Raw genomic sequence first — 18,596 nt, forward strand, 5'->3', positions numbered from 1 at the left:
GGTTAACAAGATAAAAGATTTGTGCCCTATTTGTGGGTAGTTGTCAAGAGATTTGTACACTGCAAACTGAGTAGCAGATATTAAGGGCCATCCAATAATCTGTTTTCCAGGGGAAAAAATACTCCAACGGGGTTATCAAATAACCCAAGAAAGTGCTGAACCACTCATCAAGAGTGATACTGCACCAGGAGATGAAACTTGCAATGTAGCTGTCATCAGATATGGCTAAATCAAAATACCTTGGGCTTTATCTTAAGTAATGAGCTTTTCTTGTAAGGTCTGAAAAAAAAAAATGGAAGTGTCCCAAAACTGAGCATTGTTCCCTAAATTACTCCAAAGCTCTATTTCTTAAAATAAGTTTGATTACAAAGGCAAGCTCAAATGAAAGGTCCAAAATTTTTGTATTACTTTTTCCTTGATAAAGTGAAAGGGTTCAATTTTGTGCTACCTAATGGACATACCAGGAAACCCAAAAATTTTGTTGAAAAGATATCTTAACAGTTTAATTCTTCTGATTTGAGGATTTTACCTTGGAAAGCTAAAATCAAGATGGAATGTCAAAGGAAACAAAATAGGAATATAAATCATCGCATCCAAAGGCAAAAAATAGTTATAGACAATATTTTTAAACTCACAAGAAAAATAATAATTATCAGAAATTTAACTTTTGTCAATAAAAGGGGAAATCTGGGTCAAAATGATTCAAAATTCACCAAAAATTTAGACATTTGGCAGAATATTTGGGCAATGAAAAGTAATCTCTGTTATTTGGACACAGAATAATTTGGTCATTTTTTTTTAAAAGAAAACCCAAATAATGGGAGGGGAGTTTGAAGGAGAATGGATACCTGTTTATGTATGACTGAATCCCTTCATTGTTCACCTGAAACTATCACAACATTGTTAATACCCCAATGCAAGATTAAATGGTTAAAAAAATAAATAAAATTTCAAAATCTAAAAAGAAAGCCCAAACACATTCTAATTTGACAATGTCATAGATATGAGTCCTGAATATTCATTGGAAGGACTGATGCTGAAGCTCAAACTCCAATACTTTGGTCACTGATGCAAAGAACTAACTCACTGGAAAAGACCCTGGTGCTGGGAAAGATGGAAGACAGGAGAAGAGGATGACAGAGGATGAGATGGTTGGATGGCATCACCGACTCGATGGACATGAGTTTGAGCAAGCTCCAGTAGTTGGTGATGGACAGGGAAGCCTGGCATGCTGCAGACCATGGGGTCACAGAGAGTCGGACACGACTGAGTGACTGAACTGAACTGAAACATGAGATACATGATCCATGTAACAATTTTCAATAAAAGATGCACAGACTCGTTTTAAATAAATGCATTAACACTAGGCCAACCTTGTAAACAGTATCTTTTTTTTCACAATTCAGCATTTCCTTCAAACTCATGCTAGCATTACAAACCTAGCAAACAAATTTTACCTTCCTCAGGCCCTTAACATTTAATCTGACTTTAAAAAATGTAATAAAAGATTAAAGTTATCTCTAAACTTTTTAGATCAATCTTAATATGCCTTTACATGTATGTATTCAATATATACAAATATGTAACTATGGAAATAGATTTTATTAGCATAAAATAAAATGTGTGTACATACATGTATGTGTATATAATTAAATTTATCATTCTAATAAGCTGTAACAATTTCCTTAAAAGGCAAACCATATTTATTATTTTTATATGTACTTATATTTCTCCAAAATTATTGCACTTAGTATTATCTCAACAATTTGCATGAATTACTCCCTTACTAAGGTAAGCAGCTTTTGTTTTTCCAGACAGAAAACTGGAAGATCAGAAACAAAAATAGTCTAGCCAATTTTTTCCACATACATATTTTACCACTGTGACAATTTCTAAGGTAGAAAAACAAGCATATTTATTATAACATTTAAAGATATTTGCATATTTTGCCAAGGTACAGTTGTTGTTGCTTAGTAGCTAAGTCATGTCTGACTCTTTTATGACCCCATGGACTGTAGCCCACCAGGCTCCTCTGTCCATTGGATTTCCCAGGCAAGAATACTGTAGTAGGTTGCCATTTCTTTATTTAAGGGATCTTTCTGACCCCAGGGGTCAAACCCACATCTCCTGCATTGAGAAGCAAATTCTTTACCTGAGCCACCTGGGAAGACCAAGGTATAGTAATTAATATATAAAATAAAGGTCAGTTAAAATCACATTTAATACCTAATATTTACACCTTTTTCTTAAAATTGCCCACAAATCCAAAATTTATGGATAATTTAATGTTAGTCTAAAGCTGACTAAAGGTACAGAAATTACAATTTAAGCTAACACATTACATATGTATAATTTTTAGCATTACAGGAATTCACAGGATCAACTGTTTTTAAAAGATATGTATCGTTACAAGTTCGTATAATTAAATATGGCTCTACATTCTTAGGATTTTAAATAATTTGTAGAAACAATAACTTACTGAGTTCATAGAATTTATGTAGGAATTTTTATATTTTTAAAATATGTATGATAAACTAAATCCAAATCTTGCCTTAAAATATTTTGCTAACATTACTTTTAAATGCTGGTCAAACAAGGGAGCAGAAATACAGTTGTTTTTAAGCTAAAGTTAATCTCTCTAATTTGAGGCATTAATTTCAGGAACATTACGTAAGTTAATTTTAATACAAAATAATCTCTGTATTCATATATCAAAATACATATAACTAAGCTGTCTCAGAGATGAGAAAAAAAGAAATTTGTTTCCTTCAGCTCAGAACCCTTTACGGTGTATGCAATCACAGAACTGACTGCCTGCCCTGTGTTTCCGGGTGGCTCAGACGGTAAGGGATACGCCTGTCATGCAGGAGACCTGGGTTCAACCCCTGGGTCAGGAACATACTCTGAGAAGGGAATGGCAACCCACTCCAGTATTCTTGCTTGGAGAATTCCATGGACAGAGGACACTGGCAGGCTACAGTCCATAGGCTCACAAAGAGTCAGACACAACTAACCAACTAACACTTTCACTTTTCCTGTGCTTCCTAAGACACCTCTCTCCTGTTTTTATTTCAACCAGCAAGACTAATGTATATGGGCAGAAGAGTACATCTCTCTCTCATGCACACAGGCATGCACATAGACCTACTTCCCTCAGTGATTCAGATCCTGACAGTGCAGAGTGTCTCAAAGAGCTCTGCTTCTCCATTCAAGAAGCCCCAGCTCCAATAGGAATCAGGCAATGATGGCTCACTCTCCCTGAAGATGCCGTACCTGAAATGGCCCTGACACCGTGATCGTGCCCTCAGACACCGTCATCTTGAGCTGAGTCCTAACCCGATGACAGAGCCTCTGATTCTACAAGCACCAGTTTCACTTATGTCAAATGATCTATTTTTTCCTTTGCCAAAAATGTCCTAACTCTGTCTTCTCACCAGCCCTCACATCTATCCCTGAAAAGATCAGAAGACTTCTTTTTTAAATACCAGACATCCTACCCTCCTACTCTCATCTTTCACAACAGCCAAGACTGGCCCCTAGCTGCCCTCACTGGTGAATGACAGAAGGAAACATACGCCGAGTGCCTACTAATACTCATAAACATTTAGAAAATATCCACCATGTATTTGTCATTATCCTCTTAATATATATGGTCACACAGAGCATCTATCTCATTTAGTTGTATAGTAACATCAGAGTAAGCATGGTCATTTCCACTTTCACGGTTAGGAAAACTGAAGCTGAAAAACTAAATCAGAACAGTACTAAGGGTTAAGAGTCCAAACGTGGCTGAAGCCATGTCTGTCATGATGGCAGATGCTCTTCCCAGATGCTCTGATGTTTTCCTGAAAATGAAAACATTGAGCTGGCCAACCTGGGTCCCACTGTGCCAGCCATCCATCCCACAGAGAACCAAGGGGATAAACTGCCACTGTGTGTGGCCCACACAAGGCACTGCCCCTCAAAGATGTATTTTCTGAAAATTCTTCTAGTGCCACAGTGATTGAAACATATTTAAGTGTAAATCAGGGGTCAGCAAAATAGGGGTCCACTGTCTGCTTTTTTAAAATAGATTTTTAGTTGAATTTTTTTAACCGTTTGGTGTTTTTGGTTGTGCCATGGAGCATGTGGGATGTTAGTTCCCTTACCAAGAATCGAACTTAATGCCCCCTGTTGTGGAAGTGCAGAGATTTAACCACTGGACTGCAGGAAACCACACTGCCTGTTTTTATAAAGCCCAGGAGCTAAGGGTGATTTTTACCTTTCTACATGGTTGAAAAAAATTTTTGTGACAGTTGAACCTTTGTGAAATCCAAATTTCAAGTTTCATACATAGTTTTATCAGAACACCCACACTCCCATTTCAATATTGTCTAAGGCGTGTGCTTCTGCACTACAAGCAACAGAGTTGAGCCATTACATCAGAGGTCCTACAGCCTGCAGAGTCTAAAACTCTATCTGGCTTTTTATTTACCAAAAAAAAAAAGAAAGAAAACTTGCTGATTCCTGGTGTTGTCATACAACTATTTTAGGAGCAAGATATTTTGTGTTGCTTGAGAAGGCTAAGGGAGAAGGAAGGGAGGAGTCCAAGAATAAATGGATGCTTAAAACCAAGAGAAGTGGTGTCATGGTGAGAGGAAGACAAAGTTCAGAAAGAAAAAGATTTATCAGCCTGTAATGTGGCTTACGTCCATCGGAGGCCTGGGAAATACAATGCCAACTCTCCATTTAATCAATCAATTCTAATACAAATAAAAGTGATGGTGATAATTAACATAATAATAGCTAGCATAACGAATAGCACTTCACACGGGCTTGGCACTGTGCACAGGCCTTTGCAGGCTTATTCTCAGAGTAACCCTTACCATGATCTTATCTGATAATACTACTGCTACCCTACTTTTCAGATGAAACTAAGGAACAGAGAGTTTGAGTAACTGACTATCTATGAGACAAAGGAGGACGTTCATAGACAAAGTCTTACAAATTACTATCATCCCTTGAAAAGCACTCACTTTGTCAAACATGCAAGTGCTCATAGCTCTTCTTTAGGAATGATCCTAGACCTTGAGGCTCAGTATTTGATTCTGATGGCAAAAGTTTCCAGCCTTTGAAGAGAGATCTGGTTTTACAAGACACGTGAGGTCAAGTCTAGTGAGTGATGAAGCTGGATGGTAATGAACTGAGTTAAAAACAAGGTGTCCTTGTCACACTGAGCAGTGACTCTCCTGGCAATACTCTCTGCCTAAATCGAAAGATAATGTCAAGGGAGAGAGCTATTAGCAAAAAAAGAAAAAAGACTCAATTCTTGTCTTTGTAGAGTTTCCAATCAAACTGTTAGCACTTTAAGGCCCTGAATTTTAATCCTACCATCCTATTCTTTTTCAATAGCCAGAGGAGAATTGGAACCAATTCCTTTTAATAGTACAAGCAACTCAAGCCATCTTGAAAGACTGAATTTTGGAGTCGGAAAGGAAAAGTTGTCATCCCTAGTTCCATCACTGCTGGCTATGTGATCTTGAACAACTTCTTTGAGCCTCAGTTTCCTCATCTGTAAACATGGATACCTTGCAACTTTCTCAAAAGGGACTTTGAGGGAGAATTAAGACTAATGCCTCAGATCATCTATTGCATAAAACTGAAACAGCATGTAAGACACTGACCGGCTTAAATTGGTTTCACCTCTTTAAAACAGGTTGTTGATTCATCAAAACCAGAGTTATTTTACAGAGACAGCACTGAGCATTTGCAAGATAGGAACCCAATCTCCAGGATGAGTCTGGAATCAAGAATCTTCAGTCAACAAGCATAAAGAATAGAAACACTGCCACTGGAGCCCTTACAAGAAGTCCTTCAATAAAGAAAAGCTGGCTTCCAGCAGCAGAAGTAGCTTATATGGACTAGCCAATCAGCTTCCATGTTTGGAAATTCCCCTAATCCCTTAAATTTGGCCCCAAATTCTGGATTGGGGAGATAGATTTGAGCCCAGCCTCTTGTCTCCTTGCTGACTGATCACAAAATAACGCTCTCTCTTTTCTCAAAACCTGGTGAACCATCATTGTATTGGCTCCTATATTCCACCGGCAGCAAATCCTCACTCTTTACACAACGAATCTATTTCTGTCTGCACATCCAGAATGGAACCAGTTATTTACAATCCTTATGATAATTGAGAAAATTATCAACTCAAATCTTTTTCTTTAATTTTATGGTTCAGATGAAACCAGGTACCGCATGCGGAAGACTGCATGAGGACACTATAGACATGATAAAGAATCAGCATAATATATGGCACATGGAAGGCACTCAGGGCTATGAGCTTCTTTCCTTCTTTGCAGCACGTTAGAAAGAAACTGGGCTGAGGTTCTCATCCAAGATGACACTTGTGCCCATCCACACTGGGATTCTCAAGGCCAGCTTCCTGGCATTTGTTCCAGAAGGGCAGTTCTTTTCCTACAAGGCACTTTAGAAGAAGGGCAAGAGAGGGATACTGATTGGCTGAGAGGAGAGGGGGATGTATTTCATCAAGCATTTCACAGGAGTCACTTCTTTTTAATAAAGGAAGTGGTGCAGATCACAACAGTGGCTCTAATGGAACTGGCAGGACCACAGAGTTACTCTTCCCCTGAAAATGACAGCATCCTACAGTTAACTTCTTCCCTGAATTTAGTCTTCTGTTTACTTATTTCTACTTCTTGACTGAAAGCTTCTGGAGGACAAGTGCTAAGACTAGTTAGGTGGGTGGGTGCATGTGTGTTTGGTAATCTTACAGCTATAGTGCCTAGCACAGAGCCAATATTCAAGATGTCCATGATGAATTAATGAATTGATGGTTTCCAACAAAAGCCAGAAAGTATGAAACTACAAGAGGACTGTGGAGCAATCCTCCTGCCTTTCAGGGAACTTTCAGCTTGTAAGGCATTCTCGGGAAGAGAAAGTCTTTCCAGACCACGGAAGATGGTCCTCACCTCTCTGAGCATCTCATGTGCAAGTTCCCTTTGTTGGGAGAAGAGAGCGCGACAGGATGGCTGCATAACCATCCCCATCAGCTCACATGGAAGCTGTCTGCAACTTGCAGAGTGGCGACACACCTTTAGACTATGTTCTAGCATTTCGCAAGCCTTTGGACGGAGACATTCCCTACCCTCAGCATCCCACGTGACTTAAGTCCACGTTTCTCTTCTCAGAGCTCATCTAATCAAGCTTGGCTAAAAATATCCCGCCAACCACCTAAGAAAACCTTGTCTTTGTCTTTTCAAACAGTCTCGATGATACCAAGGCACGGAAACCTCAAACGGACAGACGGAGTATCGCTAGCAGGGTCTCTTTAAAGAGGAGGTCTTTAGGAGGCAATGAGGACCTTCCGCAGTGCAAGGTTCAGAGCTGTTGCTGTGGCAACTGCTGCACCCTCAGCCAAGTACTACCCAAATAAATAGTCTGTTCTTCTTCCCGCCCCTCCCCAAGTGAGAGAACGAGAGAAAGGATCTATGAGACTTGCCAGGGGCATTTTTTGGAGTTCAGGAGTTAGTGAAAAAAAAAAATTAAGTTTCCCAAAACAACAAAGAAACACGGCCTCCGGAACAAGCCCACGCCCCTCAAAGGCAGCGGATGGGAAATAGGAGGAGCCGCGCGCCGGAACCTTAGCCGCCACCGTGGCTTTGGAGAAACGCTCCCAGCCCTAAACACCCCGGCGGGAGAAAGAAAGGAAGCTGCGGGGCAGCCGACCCCGCATTCCAGCCGAGGGCTCGGGCCTCCCAGCCGGGGTGCCCCATCTCCCTCCTCCTCCGCTTCCTCCCCGGCCTCATCCAAACAACCCAAGAGCTTGGGTTAAACAAAGAGAGTGGTATGCCTTAAAAAAAAAAAAAAAAACTTCTCTGCGTGTAGTAGGCGATAGGTGGAAAATTAATTACAGGAAATGCATGGCCAAAAAAAAAAAAAAAAATGGATGCGGTTCCCCCCTCCCCTGCTCCCCTCCGCGGTTCTGAACAGCCAGCCAGCGCTGTCCCCACCCCGCCCCCAACCCTTTTATTATCAGTTGAATCACGTCTCGTGCCAAGCAAAAGGTCATTTCAGGTCATCTTGGAGAGGAAAAGACGGAGTAATGCATGCGAAGGTGCTGGAATTGGCAAGCAAAAAAGAGCCAGAGATGCGGAGAGGGGCTCTGAAGCCCCGGCATTCCAAAGAGAACACAGTTGTGCCAGAGACACAGGAAACGTTTCAAAGCGCGACAAGCGCTACCCAATCTGTAGCTAATTCCTTATAAAAATAGGAATGTGGCTTATAGATGCCTGGAGAGTAATTAAAGTTTCTAATTGTTCTCACCCTGAACCTCATTTTTGACCTTCAGAGACAGAAACGCTGTCCGATGGGAAAGTCCATGGTCTGGAAACAAGTGTGTGTAAACGTGGATTTGGAGGACCTGTTCCTGGGACGGGGTGGAGTGCCCTAGGGGTCTGCCTTCCGGAGAGAGGCTCACAACCAGTAGGGTATATGGGCAGTGTATTTATTTGCCTTCTTTCAGGAGCAAGCACAGATCTCTTTGTTTGGAGACAGGAGAAGAAAAAGAAAAAAAAAAAATGGCAAGAAACACGGCACACAGTTTTGGAGGTTTTTTCCCCTGCGATGCTTACTGGGTAGTGATGGCCTAGCATCTTTTTAATCTCTCTATTAAAGAAAATGCCACTGCCGCCTTTGAGTTTTTAATTCAATGCCATTTCAATAAAGACAACTGGCTGTCCCTGAATTCTTGCCAAGTGCACTTTCTCGCTTTTTTTCCTTCCCACTGCCACATTTTGAAGTCCTGTGTTTGCCTCATTTTTTAAGAAGCAACGAATTTTTTTTCTTGCGAAACACAAATGCCAACAGCAAGCTATCAAGGGAGTGGGAGGTTTGGGTTACAAATTGTTTGCTTGTAGATTCCCAGAGTCTCTTACATGGAAATGCCCATCCTCTGTCCTCTTTGCTCCCTCTCTTCTTCCTCATCAAACTCCATCTACCATTAAAGTAAGATGACGAGTGACACAGTCTCTCACAGTCGAGGCAGAGATCAGGTGAGAGCCATGCATTTATCAACCCATCCTGGAAAACAGCTGACTGTAATGGTGTCATCTCAGTGTGTGACACCTATCTCCATAGGCCTGTTACCCAGCTCAAATCATTATACAAACACACTGAATATGTATCTGTTCTTTCATTAGAGTTTATATGTCCAGAGAAATACAAGTAGTTCTTGCTACTGTTACTTTTGTTGTAGGTATTAGCTGCTGTAGAAAGCAGTGGATATTTGAAGAGAATGAACTATGATCACCTTATTTGGGGTGGGCACTGTACACCGTGGAAGGAAGGAAGAATACACAGGAGTCCATTATGGTTGGGGAAAAATACCTTGATTTAATGGAAGTCAGTAACGGCCTAATAACTGAACTGCTAATAAGTGGATGAGGACTGGTGGATTCTTACACCAGTCAGAAAATATGGACACCCACAAGTAATCAATGAGAGCTCTCAGGGTATTATTTATTCCCATTGGTTAAATGCACCACAGTGAAAGACCCTCAAGGAAAATCTGATAAAGGTACACTGGTGTATGCAGCTGGCACAGAGAAGATGGCAAGTTTCCTCTCAGAACCATTGCTATTGAACAGCACTGAATCATAGAAAATAAGCAAAGCAGTAATACTCCTCCATGTTCATATCTCCCTAGGTCTCCTAACAAAAGCCTTAAGGTCGACTAGAAGTTCTAACAGATTCAAAACACATCAGTTAACAGGTATTTCCCAATGCCTTCCTGGGAAGGATGAAACCTGGGAAGGAAGAAAAGAAGTACTCTATTATTTCTTAAATAATCATGTACTTCATGTGACTGTAACTAATTTAGTCCTCATAACTGTGGATAAGTATTATTTCATTCACTAATGAAGAAAGTGATAATCAAGGTTAGCAGCAGAGAACAGCACTCACCTAACAAAAAAGGGAAGGAATGTGCATTTTTGGAGACCCCTGTTTCAGAGACCATGCTTAGCTTCTTACACATAACTTGTCAATAACCCTATGTTATGCCTAATATTGTCTCCATTTTATGAAGAAATTGAGATTCGATGAACTTAAGGAACTTAAAATCACAAAGATAGAAATAAATAAGGAGCCAGAATTCACACCCACATCAGCCTGCCACCCAAATCTCTTGTTTCTTCATTACAATTGATGCCTCCAATAGAAGCTTGAGAAGGAAGAATGAAAAATCTGTTCTGAGCCTCATTCTGAACATGATATTACACAAAATATCCCCAATCCCCAAAAGGAAGAAAAACATACCTTGGCATGTGTCCATGAGAGGGCTTCACTACAAAGGCCCACAGGCCTAGAGGAAAACATTTCAGAGTTGCAAGGAGGATGACAAATCAATCATTCTCTAGGTCTGATTTTAAATGGAGACCTCATGAGTGGCATTGGTTGATGTTCCAAAGATGCCAAAAGTGCAAGATGGGAAATTCCCAGAACCCACTCTCATTCTAGCTTTTTACTACTAGATTTAACACCATTTCTAAATGTAGCCATCAAATTTTCATAGTCAGCTGATTTGGCCATCTTCATGAATGGCATTTGTTTTTTCACCAAATACAGATACCTACTAGGTACCATACATCAAATTTGTTCAGTTGGCTAGATAATGCTGCCATTAACTGTTTATGGAACATCAGAGGAGGAGGAAGAGAAAGAGAGAAGAAGGTTGGCATGGAGTGAGTGGAGAAGTCTGTGAATAAAGATAAGGCAGACAAAGACTAAAGTCCCTGCAGAAACTCCCACTAGAGAAGCCTAGTAAACAGTTGGATTTAGGGGTCTGGCTTGCAGGAGACACAGCCAGTCTATAAAAATATAGACTTGGGAGTGCCTGACATATGGCAGATGGTAACTGACATTCTAGTGGTAACCAAGAACATCTAGAGAAACAGGGTAAAGTGGAATGACAAAGAGACTGAGATGAACACAGCCCTGAAAACAGGATGTTTTAAGAGACATTTGTGAACATCAGGCAATTTTCTCAATTTCACATACAGCAAAACACACACCCTTACATTCACTTACTCATTCATTCAACAAGCACTTACTGATTACCTACTATGGTTTAAGTGCTTATTATACAAAGTACTTATAATACAAATAAGATATGATCCCTTGTCTTAGGGAGATTTAATAGAGGAATATTATAATTACACACGAAGAGCTACCAACATTCTTTCTGAAAGAGAAGGACAGAAACTGATGATACAGGAGTTCATGGTGTAAATGAGATTTAAACTGGATCCTGCATAATGAATATGGTGGAAAATATCAGACGAAATGTGGTTTCTGCACCTTTTATGCAATATGGATACTTAATAAATGCTAATATTGGGATAGACCAAAGCATGCTGAGAAGGAACAGAATATAATGGAAGGATAAACTCAGGAACAGCATAAAATGCAGTATGTGTGAGGAACATCAGAGTGATTACACATCAAGGAAATGTGTGAAAAAGAGCAAGAGCGCTTAAAAGGAGAAAATCTCTGCCTTCCTAGAGGAAATGATTTCATTAACTAACGACAGACCTGCAAAGAGCATTTTGGGGACGTTTCCTTCACATACCAGGGATGACAAAGCATCTAATTTGGGAAACTGAAGAGCACGTTAGCCACGGTTCTCCAGGTGGCACTAGTGGTAAGACTGCACCTGCCAATGCAGGAGACACAAGAGACGTGGGTTCGATCCCTGGGTTGGGAAGATCCCCTGGAGAAGAGGATGGCAACCCACCCCAGTATTCATGCCTGGAGAAATCCACTGGACAGAGGACCCTGGTGGGCTACAGTCCATGGGGTCGCAAAAAGTTGGACATGACCGAAGCGACTAAGGACGCATGCAAGGCTCTCCAATCATGACTAACGGAAACAAACTGGAGGAACCTGAAGAAAAAAGTAGGATCAGGAGTATTTGTTATACAAATGATACGGTATTAACAGAATTGAAAAAAACAAAAAGCTAGGTCTCAGGAAGGAATTGGAAGCATGAACTAGAAAGCTGTAGGAACATGGGTCTGACTCTGCCTTTCTCTCATCTCTGCCTGTTTTCTTCAAACTTCTTCCTTCACTAACCAACTCCTTCTCAGGACACATGCTAGAATGTGGGTGCAGAATCATTTACATGTCGCAGTTCCTGGCCCACACAGCCTTTAATACATTGTTCTTGAAACCCAATGCCAATTTAGAAGGCAAAAAAAAGGTAGCAGGCTCAGTGTGCGTCAGCTGTCTGCCTGTGGCACAATCACAGGCTGGAAGACTGGGCACATGGGAGATAGAAAGGAGACAAGGGAGTGGCTTGTTAATTGGGCATATACCCTCCTAAAATTACCAAAATACCCTGAGTCTGGGATTTTGACCTGAAACCACTCACATCATTTCCTTAAAGAAGACTAAGAAACAAGTGAACTACAGGATTAAATCAGGTGAAAGTAGGAAGAGAAAACAAACACGCATTATGTTTAGTCACTAAGTCGTGTCCAACTTTTGCAGCACCATGGACTATAGCCTGCCAGGCTCCTCTGTCCATGGGATGTCCCAGGCAAGAATATTGGAGTGGGATGCCATCTCCTTCTCCAGGGGATCTCAAAGCCATCGTAGGTGCTGTAACAAATCTCCCCTGATTGTTCACAATGGGGAAGACGAGTTCACTGCCAGGTTGTCATTTCAACAGTTCACAAGCATCTTCACCAGGGGTATATTCCATCTTGAGAAACCACTGTGCTCATCTATAAGAAGCAACTCCTCATCCTGAAAGTTTTATCATGAGATGGCAGAAGTTCGGTCACTACTTCCAGCTCCACTTTTAATTCTACTTCTCTGGCTGTTTCCACCACATCTGCAATTACTTCCACCACTTAAGTCTTAAAACCCTCAAACTAATTTATGAGGGTGGGAATACACTTCTTACCTCCTGTTAATGTTGATACTTTGATCTCACCCCATGAATCATAAATGTATTTCATGGCATCTAGAATGGTGAATCCTTTCCAGAAAGCTTTCGATTTAGTTTTCCCAGATCCATCGGAGAAATCACTGTCTTTGGCAGCTATAGCCTTATGAGATGTATTTATTAAACAGTAACACTTGAAAGCCAAAATGACCCCTTATCCATGGACTGCAGAACGAGTATTGTGTTACCAGGCATGAAAATGACATGAATCTTGCTGTATATTTCCATCAGAGCTCATGGGTGACCACAGGCATTGTCAATGAGCAAAATATTTTGAAAGAAGTATTTTATTTCTGAGTATTAGGTGTCAATAATGGGCTTAAAATATTAAGTAAACCATGTTGTAAACAGATTCACTGTCATCCAGGTTTTGTTGTTCCTTTTGTAGACCATCAGGTTCAGTTCAGATGCTCAGTGGTGTCCAACTCTTTGTGACCCCATGGACTGCAGCACAACAGGCCTCCCTGTCCATCACCAACTCCTGGAGTTTACTCAAACTCGTATCCACTGAGTCTGCGATGCCACCCAACCATCTCATCCTTAGTTGTCCCCTTATCCTCCCGCCTTCAATCTTTCCCAGCATCAGAGTCTTTTCAAATGAGTCAGTTCTTCGCATCAGGTGGCCAAAGTGTTGGAGTTTCAGCTTCAACATCAGTCCTTCCAATGAATATTTAGGACTGATTTTCTTTAGGATGGACTGGTTGGATCTCCTTGCAGTCCAAGGGACTCTCAAGAGTATTCTCTAACACCACAGTTCAAAAGCATCAATTCTTCGGCACTCAGCTTTCTTTATAATCCAACTCTCACATCCATACATGACTACTGGAAAAACCATAGCTTTAACTAGATAGACCTTTGTTGGCAAAGTAATGTCTCTGCTTTTTAATATGCTGTCTAGGTTGGTCATAATCCAAGGAGCAAATGCCTTTTAATTTCATGGCTGCAGTCACCATCTGCAGTGATTTTGGAGCCCAAGAAAATAAAGTCTCTCACTGTTTCCATTGTTTCCCCATCTATTTGCCATGAAGTGATGGGACCAGATGCCATGATCTTAGTTTTCTGAATGTTGAGTTTTAAGCCAACTTTTCACTCTCCTCTTTCACTTTCATCAAGAGGCTCTTTAGTTCCTCTTTGCTTTCTGCCATAAGGGTGGTGTCATCTGCATATCTGGGGTTATTGATATTTCTCCCTGCAATCTTGATTCCAATTTGTGCTTCATCCAGTCCATCTTTCTCATGATGTACTCTGCATATACATTAAATAAGCAAGGTGACAATATACAGCCTCGACGTACTCCTTTCCCCGTTTGGAACCAGTCCGTTGTTCCATGTCCAGTTCTAACTGTTGCTTCTTGACCTGCATATAGATTTCTCAGGAGGCAGGTCAGGTGATCTGGTATTCCCATCTCTTTCAGAATTTTAATTTTAATTAAAGAAATTTAATTAGGGTTAGGGTTAGGGTTAGTTTGTTGTGATCCACACAGTCAAAGGCTTTGGCATAGTCAATAAAGCAGAAACAGATGTTTTTCTGGAACTCTCTTGCTTTTTCGATGATCCAGTACATGTTGGCAATTTGATCTCTGGTTCTTCTGCCTTTTCTAAATCCAGCTTGAATATCTGGAAGTTCATGGTTCACATACTATTGAAACTTGGCTTGGAGAATTTTGAGCATTACTTTGCTAGCATGTGAGATGAGTGCAATTGTGCGGTAGTTTGAACATTCTTTAGCATTGCCTTTCTTTGGGATTGGAATGAAAACTGACCTCGTCCAGTCCTGTTGCCACCACTGACTTTTCCAAATTTGCTGCCATATTGAGTGCAGCACTTTTAAACACAGGCAGAGTAAAATTGGCATAAATCTTAAAAGAGTCCTAAGATTTTCAGAAAGACAAAGGAGAATTGGTTTCAACTTAAACTTACCAGCTGCTTTTCCCCTAACGAGTGAAAGTGAAAGTGAGGTCACTCAGTCGAGTCCGACTCTTTGCAACCCCATGGACTGATGCCTACCAGGCTCCTCCGTCCATGGGATTTTCCAGGCAAGAGTACTGGAGTGAGTTGCCACAAGAGTCAGCCAATCCTTTGAAACCAGGCATTGACTTCTTATTAGCTATGAAAATCCTAGATGGCATCTTCTTTCAACAGAAAGTTCTTTTGTCTACATGGAAAACTCTGTTCTTTCGTGTAGCCTCCTTGGTTAATTATCTGAGCTAGACCTTCTGCATAAATTGCTCCAGGTTCTATATCAGCACTTGTTTCTGATTCATCTTGTACCTTTATCTTAAGAAGACAGCTTCTTTCCTTAAACCTCATGAACTAACCTCTGTTAGGCTCAAACTTTTATCCTATAGCTTCCTCACCTCTCTCAACCGTCACAGAGTTGAAGAGAGTTAAGGGCCTTGTTCTAGATTAGGCTTTGGCTTAAGGGACTGTTGTGGCTGATTTAAGCTTCTATCCAGACCACTAAGATTTTCTCTTTATCAGCAATAAATCTGTTTCACTTTCTTATCGTTTGTGTGTATGCTGGAGAAGCACTTTTAATTTCCTTCAAGAATATTTCCTTTGTATTCACAACTTGGCTGTTTGTGCACGAGGCCTAGCTTTCAGCTTAGCTCAACTTTCAACATGCCTTCCTCACTAAGTTTAATCATTTCCAGCTTTTGCAATTCTTCCCTTTACTAGAACACTTGGGGCCCACTGTAGGATTATGAACTGGCCTAGTTTCAATGTAACTATGACTCAGGGAATAGGCAGGCCCAAGGAGAAGGAGATGAGGAAACAGCCAGTCAATGGAGCAGTCAGAACACACACAACATTTATTAAGTTCACTGTCATATAGATGTGGTTCATGGCACTTGAAAACAATTACAGTAGGAACAAAGATCATGGATCACCAGAACAAATAATGAAACCTTTGAAATATTAAGAAAAATTACCCAGATGTGACAAAGAGACACCAAGTGAGCAAATACTGTTGGAATAATAGCACTGATAGACTTGCTCAATGTAGGGTTGCCACAAACTATCAATTTTTAGAAAGCACAATATCTGGGAAGGGCAGTAAAGTGAAGCTCAACAAAAAGAGGTTAAGTCTGTATCCATGCAAAGACCTGCATGCAAATGTTTATAGCAAGTTTACTCTTAATTAGCAAATATTGGAAACAACCCACTGCTCCACCACTTTCATATAACGGAATACCATTCTGTAATAAAAAGGGAAAAAACACTAATATATGAAACAGCATGGATATTCTCAAAAGCATTAGGTTAAGTGAAAGAAGCCAGATTTGATTTATGTAACATTCTGGAAAAGAGAAAACTGAGATCATCATTAACTTAGGATAGAAATAGGAGAATAAGGTTTATTACAAAGGAGAATAAGGGAATTTTTAGGGGTTGTGGGAATGTTCTAGCTCTTGGCTATGACAGTGGTTACATGACTGTAAACATTTGTCAAAACTCATTGAACTGTGTACTTTAAAAGAGTTAATTTTACTTATGTAAACTATACTTCAATAAAACTGACTTGAAAATGAAGAAAACTGACTGAAGTGACCGACCAATGAACTGAATATATATTTGAGCCAAATACAAAGTTATATATTACTAAAGACCTATTTATTTTTACTCTATAGTCACAAAATAGGAGCAAGTATAAGAGCAGGCTCAGACATTTTCATACATAGATTTGTTGCAGATTTTTCCTAGACCTGCAAACTAGGTGTATCTGTGCATCAATTAAAATCGTCTCATCTCCTCTCCTAAGCGCTCTGACCGCCTCTTGCTCCTAGGCTATGGTATCCAAGAACACAGATGCCTATTCATAGCTCACCCATGTGGAGCTATATTCACTCTCCTCTTCCCAGACCTGGGCACTATCCCAAGAATAGTAGACAAAGAGGAAAATGTTGTGAAGAAGAGTTGATTCCACTTCCGTCAGATCCACTCTCCGATATCCTCTGGGGAATACGGATTTGACATTCACTGGGCACTTTCTCAAAGCACCATCCACGAAACACTGGCTCATCTCTTGGTAGTCAGTCTTATAGTTCAGAATAGGCCACCATTTTTCTTTAATGGATCACTGAACCAAATTAAAAATCAGTTCTAGACCAGACACCAAACATGTCTTTCAGTGGAGATGAACTTCAAGCTGGGTTCAGAAGGAAGACTGGAACATGAGTTGGCAGAGAGAGAAAAGGGAAAGAAATCAGCCAAAACAAGGGACCAAGAAGAGACTAGAGAACAGGGCTGCCTTATGAGTTTAACAGAACTTTCTCTTAGAAAATGCAGGGGTGTCCCACAGAGTCCACCCATCCACACAAAGCACAGACTTTCTATGCCTCCTGCCTCCTCTCTTTTCAAATGTTTCAACATGGAAAAGCTGCTTTTCTCCCCAGACATCTGAGAATTTCCCTTCCCTACAAAAAAAAAAGAAGAAGAAGAAAGAAAGAAAGCATTCCCCAAATAAAGAAAACTTTTGAATATTTAAAAGTGGGATACTTCATTGACTGTATATTCGGTTTACTCACTCAAAGAGAAAGATCTATGACACAGAAGAAAACGAAACAGCTCTAGTATCTGTATTCTTTATTCACAGATATTTCAAATAAAATAACTCTTTTGGATTGAATTAAAAAGAAAAACCATTCCCCTGCAGGATAGAGTTGAACCATTTATCCTGACATACAGTAATGTTTAAATCTGCTCCTGACCTGTCTCTCCACCAAAATCTTTCAATAACTACTACTTTTAACTTACTCCTCTAGCCAAACTTCACAGATCATCATTTTAGGAGGGTGCCAAGAAAAAAAAACACATCTCCATGCTTTCGCTTACACATACATTCCTTAGGGAGAAAGTTTCCTTTCTCAACTCTAGTTCTGAAGTCCTGATCTTTCTTGAAGAACTTAGAGTGTCCCCTAGGAAAGTCACTACTCTGGGTGACTGACATGTGCTCTCTTAGCCAATCTTCACACCTCTAAGATGTGTAAGAATACCACTAATCTCTAGTTAAGAAAAGAAGGCAAGTAGTTGAATCACTTAAGGAGAAACAGATACAGAATAAGGATTCAATAGCAAATCTTAATTATATTAAATTTATGCTATTCTATATAGTATTCTGTGTCTCTTTATGGGATCTCAGCATATGTGTGTTACTTTGTGATGATATGTGTGTGTTTAATTTTTCAAATAAGATGGACAGTAACTTTATATTTTGCGGATGACGCAGGTTTGATCCCTGGGTCAGGAAGAGCCCCTGGGGAAAGAAATGCCAATCCACTCCAGTATTCTTGCCTGGGAAATGCCATGGACAAAAGAGCCTGGTGGGCTATAGTCCACGGACACAACTTAGTGACTAAACAACAACAAACCTCATCTTTACATTACCTCTGAGATATAAGGATGGCATTACAGAAGTACACAATTCTTTTGGTATATTACATATGAATATATTTGATGAGAAGCTTTCCTTCACTCCTACCAGCAATTTATCCTTACATATACAAAGACATGGGACAATAGATTCATTTCCAGTTCTTTATGAGAATAAAATCTGAACAACTTAGTGACAAGTTGGATTTTATATTTTT

The 18,596-nt window shown here is 40.2% G+C and overlaps 1 protein-coding gene across 1 annotated transcript in view; it reads right to left on the reverse strand.

The window, feature by feature from the left end:
• The window catches only part of LOC122449730, a 366,628-nt gene extending 358,239 nt beyond the window's left edge, over positions 1–8,389 (reverse strand). The window contains exon 1 of the transcript XR_006272003.1: positions 8,323–8,389. The gene's annotated coding sequence lies outside the window, so the exon portion shown is untranslated. The remainder of the gene's footprint in view (positions 1–8,322) is intronic.
• Between the last annotated feature and the right edge of the window lie 10,207 nt (positions 8,390–18,596).

The sequence above is a fragment of the Cervus canadensis genome, chromosome 11, assembly GCF_019320065.1.
Source record: "Cervus canadensis isolate Bull #8, Minnesota chromosome 11, ASM1932006v1, whole genome shotgun sequence".
Classification (NCBI taxonomy): Eukaryota; Metazoa; Chordata; class Mammalia; order Artiodactyla; family Cervidae; genus Cervus; species Cervus canadensis.